Raw genomic sequence first — 10376 nt, 5'->3', positions numbered from 1 at the left:
GATAAAGAAAATGTGGCACATTACACAATGGAATACTAATATATGAAAAAACAAAAAACAAAAACAAACAATGATAGTTTGAAATCCACTGGCAAATGGATGGAACTTGAAAAAACCATCCTGAGTGAGGTAACCCAGTCACAAAAAGAGGAACATGGTATATATTCACCCATATATGGAATTTAAACATAGAACAAAGGATCACCAGCCTATACTTCACACTGCCAAAGAAACTAGGATACAAGGGGAACCTAAGAGTTTCATACAAGGTCTGTTGCAGAAGGGGGAAGGAATAAGATCTTCTGAGCATATTGGGAGTGGGGTGGGGCAGTGTGGGGTGAGGGAGTTATGAGAAAGAAGATGGGAAGAGAGGAGAACATGTGGGACCAGAAAGATTGAGTCTGGGGATAAAAGACAAGATCAAAAAGAGAGATACCATAATATAGGGAGCCAATATAGGTTTGAAAAGAAAATTGACTCTACATAAATGTCCAGAGACCTACAAGGATAACCCCAACTAACGATCTAACAGCTAAACACTGAGCTGAACTGGAATCCAAATGCAAAGAGGAAGGACAAGACACCAGACCTGCGGGGAAAAATAATCTTAACATATGGCTCCTCAACGTGGCTATTCAGAACTAACAGTTAAAACTAAGAAAAGCTTAAGAAATGGTTTTAGAAACAAAAGAACAAAGACAAGCAAAGTTTCTTGGTAACAGCATTTTTCTCAGTTGGACTCTGTTTTGGTAGAGACAAACAGAGATTTGCCTGGCTCCTTTAAGGTTAATTTCCTGACTCAGCATAAGCTGAAAAAAAAAAAAAAAAAAGCAAGGCATTTAAAGAGCTCTGCTAACAATTCATTGGTTTGTAAGAGAGCTGTCAATAGTACTGACCACATCTCCAAGCCAGCAACATGCTGCTGGATGGCATCATAGACTAAGGCAGTGAGCATACCTCTCAGTTCTAGCAGTAAAGTTACCTTGCACCATCTTTGATAGACTGCAACTGAAACAACTGTGGCTTTCATTTTAGCAATGTTGTTGTTTAGCAGATAAAAGACTTGTGGACAAAAAAGATAAAGATTTACAGTAAAGACAAATTCACATTAAGAAAAAGTGCTAAAGGTTTACACTATGTTCTAAAATATATGTAGGCTTTCGAGAAAAAAAGGAATAAAATGATTTTAAAAAGACAGAGAGGAGTTGGGTGTGGTGGCAAATGCCTTTAATTCCAGCACTTGGGAGACAGAGGCAAGCAGATGTCTGTGATTTCAAAGTAAACCTTGTGTGCAGAGTAGATTCCAGGACAGATAAAAGTTACACAGAGAAACTCTGTCTCAAATATGTAAAAATAGAAATAAAATGGAATAATAAAAAAGACATGTAAAGATGAAAAGCACAGAAAAACTTTGGATATTATATGCTGTTCTGTTATCTTTAAATCATTTGACTGCTGAGAAAACAGAAACAACTCTTAAAATAAATGCTGCTAAATTAACTAAATTTATATATTTTAAAAATGCTATGACTTCAAAATTTAAGTCTAAGGACAGGTTACTGGGGAAAAGGATTACTAATTTTGTTTCCACAGAAAAAAATACAGCTGTGGATTCCATCCAGACTAATGTGGATTAAGCAAGCCAGACCCCCTGAAACAGCATCCCAGGTGATACAACATTCAAAACAGTTGGGACAAGGCAGCCTTGCAGACTACAGCCAAGATTTCTTCATCTTATTTGGATCCCCCATGATAGTGTCCGCTACCAGCAGGAAGCAGTTTGGGAATTCCTAAGTATTGTATATTTGTTTTCATTTATGTGGGATTGGTTATAAATGGTTAATAACCACAACCAACTCTTTTTAAAGGTAAAAGGGGAATAATGGTATAAAAATGAATACTTTGTTTTGAAGTTGATTTTCATTTTTTGACACAAATTAAGGTCAATTTGTTATATGTATACTTCTACTCATGTTTAGTTATTATATTTATATATGTCATTTAGAAATGTAATGTATAATTTAGTACAGATTATAGATAATTAAGTATAATATACAAAACATAAAGTTTAGTTAGGTTTTCAGGAAGAAGTTGAAAAGCATAGGCATTCTTCAAACCTTTCAAAGACCTACAGAATATGACATTTAAAATGGTTTAGGGGTTTTCTTGAAAATGAGACACAATTGCTACTGGCAACACCACTTGCATCAGAAAGGAAGATGGCCATTAAATGAAACACATTATGGAGTTTACTTTCAAGATGGCAAGACTGGCCATTTGGACAAGATATTGCTCTTGTTTGGACTGTTTGACTTTATATGGTATAAACTGGACATGCAGGACCCACAGAAAAGTAACTGCTGATTCAAAATGGACATTGCTACAGAGTTCCTGCTTCATGAAAGACTGACAAATTCTACAGGACACAGAGAAAAGTGAGTAACAAACTGCCAATTTAGGCAGACAGATTAAAATTTCCTGCTTTGGTAAGAAGTCTGCCAGACACACTATGGCCTATAAGCTGAAGATGGAACATTGCAAAAAAACTTGGAGTGACTGACCAGGCAATGAGATGTCTTGTCATTTTTAGAGTTTATATACTATCCTTCTGTGGTATCCTTTGATGGAGATGAAGACAGATAGTTATGGTTATAGTTTCTTTTGTTATGATTAAAGTTACATATAGGACTTTAGACTCACAAAGATAGGATAGATGATGGAATATTTTCTTCAAATCTTGCTAAATGTTAATGGACTAAATATTGTTAACTGTGATTCTTCTTTGATAACTGTTGTGTGATATATTTTACTATGTTAAGGTTAAAACCCTTCTTTTTATTTAGACAGAAAAGAGGAGATGGTGGGAAATGTCATTCTGTAAATGTTTCTCATATTGGTTAATGAATAAAGCACTGATGGTCAATAGGAAAGCAAGATAGGCAGCACAAGGGAACAAGGAGGATTGGAAGAAGTAGTAGGGAAGAGTCAACATGGAGAGACTGCAAGAACCGAACGCTGGCCACTCTCTCTGGTAAGATGAGACAAAATGGAAATACTTAGATTAATAGAAATGAGTTAATATTTAAGACAGAGCTAGCCGATAAGAAACTATTAAATTGCCAACAGAATTATATCTAACAGAGTATAGCTATGTGTTATTTGGGGCTGGTGCAGTGGTGGTCCCAAACGAGGCCCGTGGAAAAAAAAGCTATTGATAACATAATGGTTGGTCCAGACCGGTGTGGGAAAAACATATTCTAAAAGAAACCCACAGAGACAACTGTCCTTAACAAGGAGGAGCTACTTGGCCACCAGACTGATAGCTGGGAAACTAGCATTGGACCTACTTAGACCTCCTGAATATGGGTCTCAGTTAGAAAACCTGGGCAGTCTAAGGAACACTGCTCTAAATGACTTGACAGATTTTGATGATCCCTTCTGGAAGGCTTCACCCTCCCTGTGCAGTGGGTGGGAGGATGAATGGAACATGAGGGGGTGTCAGGGGATATGGGAAGGAGGGAGGATGAGGGAACTTGGATCAGTATGTAAAATAATAATAATAATAATAATATTAATGAAACAAATAAAATAGAAGTAAGTGGGATATTATTACATTATAAAAAGAGACATCCATTTTCTGAAATGTGTAGACTGTGTGAATTTTTACTCTGTATAGCTAGTATTATTGAAATTTCTTTGTAGATATTTCTAGGGAATTTTGGTCTATATTAAAGCAAATAAAGGACAAGATCAATTGTTTATGAATACTTTAAAATCACCTTTTTTTACTAGGATATGTAGGATTAATGCACTTTTAGATCTAATGCAGAGGGTTGAATAACCAAGAGTAGTCAGTCATGAAAGACCTGTAAGAGGGACCCCTTAGGACATCAAGAAAACAACAACCAAAGCACAAATCTAATTGCTGGTTTTGACAACCACATTTTCTCCAATGTATAGGTCTCTGGGAGTGAATTTTACTAATACCCATTGCACTGACTCCTTAAACAAATAAGAAAAGCAAATAGATGGAATTAAATTATATATTAAGTATAGATACTTAAAGTATGAATATCTTCATAAATCCATCTCTCTCTTGTATGACTTAGTAAGAAGGAATTTCTATATTTATAAGAGGTTTCCTCATGAGTGCCTGAAGAAATGACCAGAACTGTAGTATGAGATGACAGAAAGTGTATTTTAAAGAAAGATTTTAAATGATCTTGCTCTTAGCTTGTTTGACTTTTGTTTATTTACCATTCCCCTCTAGGACACATATTGTACAGATTATTCCAGTGTTTTACTGATGCATACTCTAGGATAATAATCATTTCAATGAATGTCCACTTGTCAAATGTCAGAGTTATTGTAGGCTGTGAACCCATCTGTATCTGGAATGGTATACAATCCAGAAATGGAGGGCACACCTATAATATAGATCTTGAGGATGGAAGATAATCTTTTAATGTGGGCCACAATTTCTACTGGAAACATATAAGGACAATGAAAGAAGGACAGAGTCCTTTTTCTGTTTCCCCTTGCCTTGCTACCATATCTGTTCCTTCACTGGCACTGGAGCTAACTTCTATGTGATTCTAGCATATACAGATGGCAAACTGAGATACAGCATCATGGAAGCAAGCAATTACTAGATTCTTGGACGTTCCATTCACAGATAGTCACTGTTGGATTCATTGGACTATACCTTGTAAGTCATTTGAATAAATTACACACACACACAAGACACACACCGAAAATACACACACAACACACCACACACACACAAACACACACACACACACATACACACACACATTGTGTGGTGTGATATTTGTATTGTGTTCAAATAAATAAAACTTGATTCAAGTCAGAGGATAGAGCTAGCCATAGATATTTGAAGGACCGTGGAGAGGAATAGTAGGTAGTTGATGCAGGATGTCCTTATGTATATAGGTTTCTCTTATTGAATACAATACTGTGTGGCCAATGGATGCAGGAAGATAGGTGGGGAGAGGAAGGGAAAATTCGTGGAAAGGTAGACAAAGAGAGCTCATGAAAAGAGTCACCATGTAGTTGGCAAAGACGTATCAGATCCTGGCATTCTCCCTTAAGACAAGACCATGTGGAAATACATAGATTTATAAAAATGAGTTAATAATTGAGAGAGAGCTTGCCAATACAAAGCTTTAGCAATTGACCAACAGTTTTATAATTAATACAAGTTTTTATGTCTTTATTAGGGGAAGAGAATCATCACTGGGACCTTGTTGGACAAGAATAAATAACATCTACAGAAAGTGGTAAGGCAGGACTGAGACATGATCTTTTCCATTTTGGTTGGAAGAGCAAATGAGGTAGGAAGCTGAAAATGTCTTAGACAAAATTCAACACTCTTTCATGATAAAGATCTTGGAGAGATCAGGAATAACAGCAACATACATAAACATAATAAGAGCAATATACAGTAAGTAAACCAACAGCCAACATCAAACTGAATGGAGAAAAGTTTAAGGTGATTCCTCTAAAATCAGGAACAAGACAAGGCAACCTCTCTCTCCATATCTCTTTAATATTGTACTTGAAGTTCTAGCTAAAGCAATAAGACAACAATAGGAGATCAAGTGTAAAGAAACTGGAAGAGAAGAAATCAAATATTCACTATTTGCAGATGACTTAATAGTTTACACAAGCAACCCAAAAAACTATAACAGGAAACTCCTGGAGCTGATAAGCAATTTCAGCAAACTAGCAGGATACAAGATAAACTCAAAAAATTCAGTAGCCCTACTTTATTCAGACAACAATGATGCTGAGAAAGGAAACAGGAAACATCACCCTTTAAAATAGCCACAAACAACATAAAGTATCTTGAGGTAATGCTTACCAAACAAGTAAAAGAACTATATAAAAAGAACTGTGTGTCATTAAAAAAAGAAATTAAAGAAGATACCAGAAAATGGAAAGATCTCCCATGCTCTTGGATAGGTAGGATAAATATAGTAAAAAAAAATGCAATCTTGTCAATAGCAAAAGCAATCTACAGAGTCAAGGCAATCCCCGTCAAAATTCCAGCATAATTCTTCACTGACCTTGAAAGAATAATAATCAACTTTATATGGAAAAAGCAAACACCCATGATAGCCAAAACAAGCCTGTGTAATAAAAGAACTTCAGGAGGTATCACCGTCCCTAACTTAAAGCTCTTCAGTAGAGCTATACTCCTGTAAACAGCTTGGTATTGGCACAAAAATAGACAGGTAGACCAATGGAATCAAATTGAAAATCCTGATATTAACCCATGATACACCTATGAACACTTTATTTTTGACACAAAAGCTAAAAGTACACAATGGGAAGAGGAAAGTATCTTCAACAAATGGTACTTGCACAACTGGATGATGGTGTATAGTAGACTACATATAGAGCCATGTCTATTGCCATGCACAAAACTCAAGTCCAAAATAATCAAATACCTCAACATAAATCCAGCCACACTGAACCTCTTAGAAGAGAAAGTGGGAGGTACCCTTGAACAAATTGGTATAGGGGACTACTTCCTGAACATAACACCAGTAGTACAGACACTGAGATTGACAATTAATAAATGGGACCTCTTCACACTTAGAAGCTTCTCTAAGGCAAAGGGCACTGTTGACAAGACTGAAAGGCAGCCCACAGACTGGGTAAAGTCCTTCACCAATCCTACATCTGACAGATGGCTGATATCCAAAATATACAAATAACTCAAGAATCTACTCAACAAAACACAAAGCACCAAATAACCCTATTAAACAGTGGGATACAGAACTCTCAATAGAGAAAATCAAAAGGGCTGAAGGACACTTAAGAAAGTGCTCAACATCATTATTTATCAGGGAAATGCAAATCAAAACAACTATGAGATGCCACCTTACTCCTTCAGGAATGACTAAAATTAGAAACACCAATGAGAGGTTATGCTGGAGAGAATGTGGAGAAAGGGGAATGCTACTCCACTGCTGATGGGAGTGCTACTTGTACAGCCATTTTGGAGATCAGTATGGCAGTTCCTCAGGAAAATGGGAATCAGTCTACCACAGGACCTAGCAATCCCCTTCTTAGGCATATACCCAAATGATCCATATCCATGCAACAAAGACATGTGCTCATCTATGTTCATAGGAACATTATTTGTAATAGCAAGAACCTGGAAGGAACCTACATGCCCCACAACTGAAGAATGGATAAAGAAGATGTGGCACATTTACCCAATGGAATACTACTATGTGTGTGTGTGGGGGGGGAGCAATGGAATCTTGAAATTCACAGGTAAGTGGATAAAACTTGAAGAAACCATACTGCATGAGGTAATCCAGTCACAAAAGAGGAACATCATATGTACTCACTCACATATGGATTTCAGAAATTGCATAAAGGATTACCAGGGTGTAATTCCCACCCCCAGAGAAACTAGCATACAAGTAGGATTCTAGGAGATTCATATAAGGTCCCTCGTGGGAGGAAAAATGTAAAAGATTGCCTGAAAATACTGGGAGTGAGGAGATACAGTGAATGGAGTGGGAACTAGGAGAAAGAGAAGGGGAGGAGAGGAAAGCACGTGGGACAAGGCTTTCATAAATTCACTTCCTTGATAATGAGACCAATGACTAACTTATCCACCATCACAGAGCCCTCATCTAGTAGCTGATGAAAATCAAAGCAAAGACCTACAACTAAAGTCTGAAATAAACTGAAATCCAGATTCAGAGAGGGAGGAAAAGACCGGCTACATACAGACATCTGAGCTGAACAAGGAGGAGCTAATGGGCCTGCAGACTGATAGCTGGTAATCCAGCATGGGACTGAGTCAGACCCCCTCTACATGAGTCTCAGCTAAAAGGCCTATGCAGTCTATGGGACCTCTGACAGTGGAACCAGGATGTATCCCTGGTGCACAAAAGGACCTTGCAGACACATCTCCTATGGAGGGATACTGCCTTAATCTAGAGACAGAAGAAAAGATCTACTCCAAATGATTTGACAGATTTAGATGACCCCTCTTGGAAGGCAACACCCTACCTGTAGAGTGGGAGGGATAGGATGTGAGGCTGGATAGGGGGCATGAGTAGGTGGGAGAGAGGGAAAGAGGGAGAGAAGGTGGGAGGAAGAGGGAACTGGGATCAATATGTAAAAAAAAATAAAAAGGAAAAATAATAATGTAGATTTCTAAAAAAAAAAAAAGATACTGTTTATATTTGAATCACATGAAAACAATGCCTTTGTCCTTTTTGTTATTTTACCTAATTTTGCACATATCCATTAATGGCTATGAGGCTATTTGTCATGATGTAAGAAGATGTTTATTCTGTTTGTTTATACTTCGTAGTTGCTTAGTGTTAGGAAAGTGATAAAAATCAATAATCACTTTATCATTGAAATGCTCCATGAATTTCACCTTTAGATATATTTAATGTTTATTTTCTGAACATTTGTGGCCACTGGCACTGGGTTAAACACTCTTTCCTATGAAGTAACTTGTAAATGTTGTTGACCATAAAGAAGCACTTAGCTCAAAATTTGGGGTGGGTGCCATCATGATCCTTTGAATAGTGAAATTTCATTGTTGCAGACAATTTTACATCATACCTCTCCCTGGAAATATATTTACCTATCACCTAATACATACTACAGGCTTTCATACATTCTAACATGCCATGATGCTCACAATATGTTTTATTTTTTTAAAGTAGTATTGAAATTGGGCTATTCTGTCAATTAATAAAGATCATTATTACAAGATATTTTGTTTTAAATAACTAAATTAAAAGGATTGAATATTGTCACCAGAGGAGCTTCTATGTTCAGTTGATTGTGATTAACCAATAATTGACCACAATGAAGAGGATAAGAGACTATGGAGAACACAGCCCTAACTGAGACATCTGTATCAAGCCATCACTTCCCAAGAATCAGGGAGTGTTATGGAAGAGTACATAAAAGAGTGTAAAAGCCAGAGACAGAGGATGATTAGGTAAAAACTGTCTCTGGCTACAGTAGGTAAGTTGTACATTAGAACTCACAGCACATATGACAGTATATATAAGACCTGTGCAAGTCCAAACCAGCCCAAATTCCAGAATGGAGAGAGGATATTCAAGCAGTATTATATTCATAGGTATGGAGCTACTAAAGGGAAAATCAATTTTTTTCAAGGGTTTGGATTTCAGTAGATTGGCTACACTACAGTAGAAATTGTCAAAACAAAAAAATAAAAATAAAATAGGCAACAAAAACTGTTCTTGATGATTTAAAAAGTATGAAAAGATAGGTAGAGAATGGAGCCAGATCTGGTAAGCACTTTGGAAAAAGGTGAATATGATCAAAACCCATCATAGCAAATACTTTATTAATTCTTAAGTAAATGTAATTTAAATCCAACAGAGAAAAATATTGAAAGTATGGCTATGCTAATAAATGTATTTCTCTCATTTCTGATTTAGCAAGAAGGAATTTTTCTTTTTTTTAAAATAGTTTTTCTATTTTATTTTATATATCAATCCCAGGTCCCTCTTCCCCCTCCTTTCCTCACTCCCTCCCTGCCTCCCTTCCTCTTTCCCTCTCTCCCCCCCCTCACATGCACCCCGACCATTCTCCCCTTCCATCTCCCCACACTCCACATGTAGGGTGATACCTTCCAGGAGGGGTCATTAAATCTGTCAAGTCATTTGAAGTAGAGACTAGGACTTCTCTCCTGTCTCTAATTTGAGTATCCCTCCATTAGGGATGTGCCTGCAAGATCCTTTTGTGCACCAGGGATACATCCAGGTTCCACTGGCTGAGGTCCCTTAGACTGCTCAGACCTTCTAGCTGAGACGCATGTTCAGGTGGTCTGAGTCAGTCCCATGCTGGATTCCCACCTATCAGTCTGGGGTCCATTAGCTCCTACTTGTTTAGGTCAGCTGTCTCTATGTGTCTCTATGTCATCTCCCTCTGCATCTGGATTTTAGTTCGGCTCAGTGTTTAGTTTTGGGTGTTTGCTTCTGTTTCCAAGAGGTACTAGATGAGGGCTCCATGATGGTGGATAAGTTAGTCGTTGATCTAATTATTAAGGAAGGCCATTTACGGTAGCCTTTCCACTGTTGCTCAAATTGTTAGTTGGAGTCAATCTTGCAGGTTTCTAGACATTTCCTTAGGTTCAGTTTTCTCTTCAAACCTATAATGGCTCCCTCTTTTATGCTTTCTCTCTCTCTCTTTCTCTCTTCTATTCCTCCATTCTGTTAGGCTGTGTCTTTTTATATGCAAGTTAAGGCCATTAATGTTGAGGGAGATTAAGGACCATTGATTGTTAATGTTTGTTTGTGTTAGATTTGTTGTTGGCGGTGGTATTGTTAATATAT

The sequence above is a fragment of the Phodopus roborovskii genome, unplaced genomic scaffold (assembly GCF_943737965.1).
Source record: "Phodopus roborovskii unplaced genomic scaffold, PHOROB, whole genome shotgun sequence".
NCBI classification, from domain to species: domain Eukaryota; kingdom Metazoa; phylum Chordata; class Mammalia; order Rodentia; family Cricetidae; genus Phodopus; species Phodopus roborovskii.
This window is presented reverse-complemented; position numbering follows the sequence as displayed.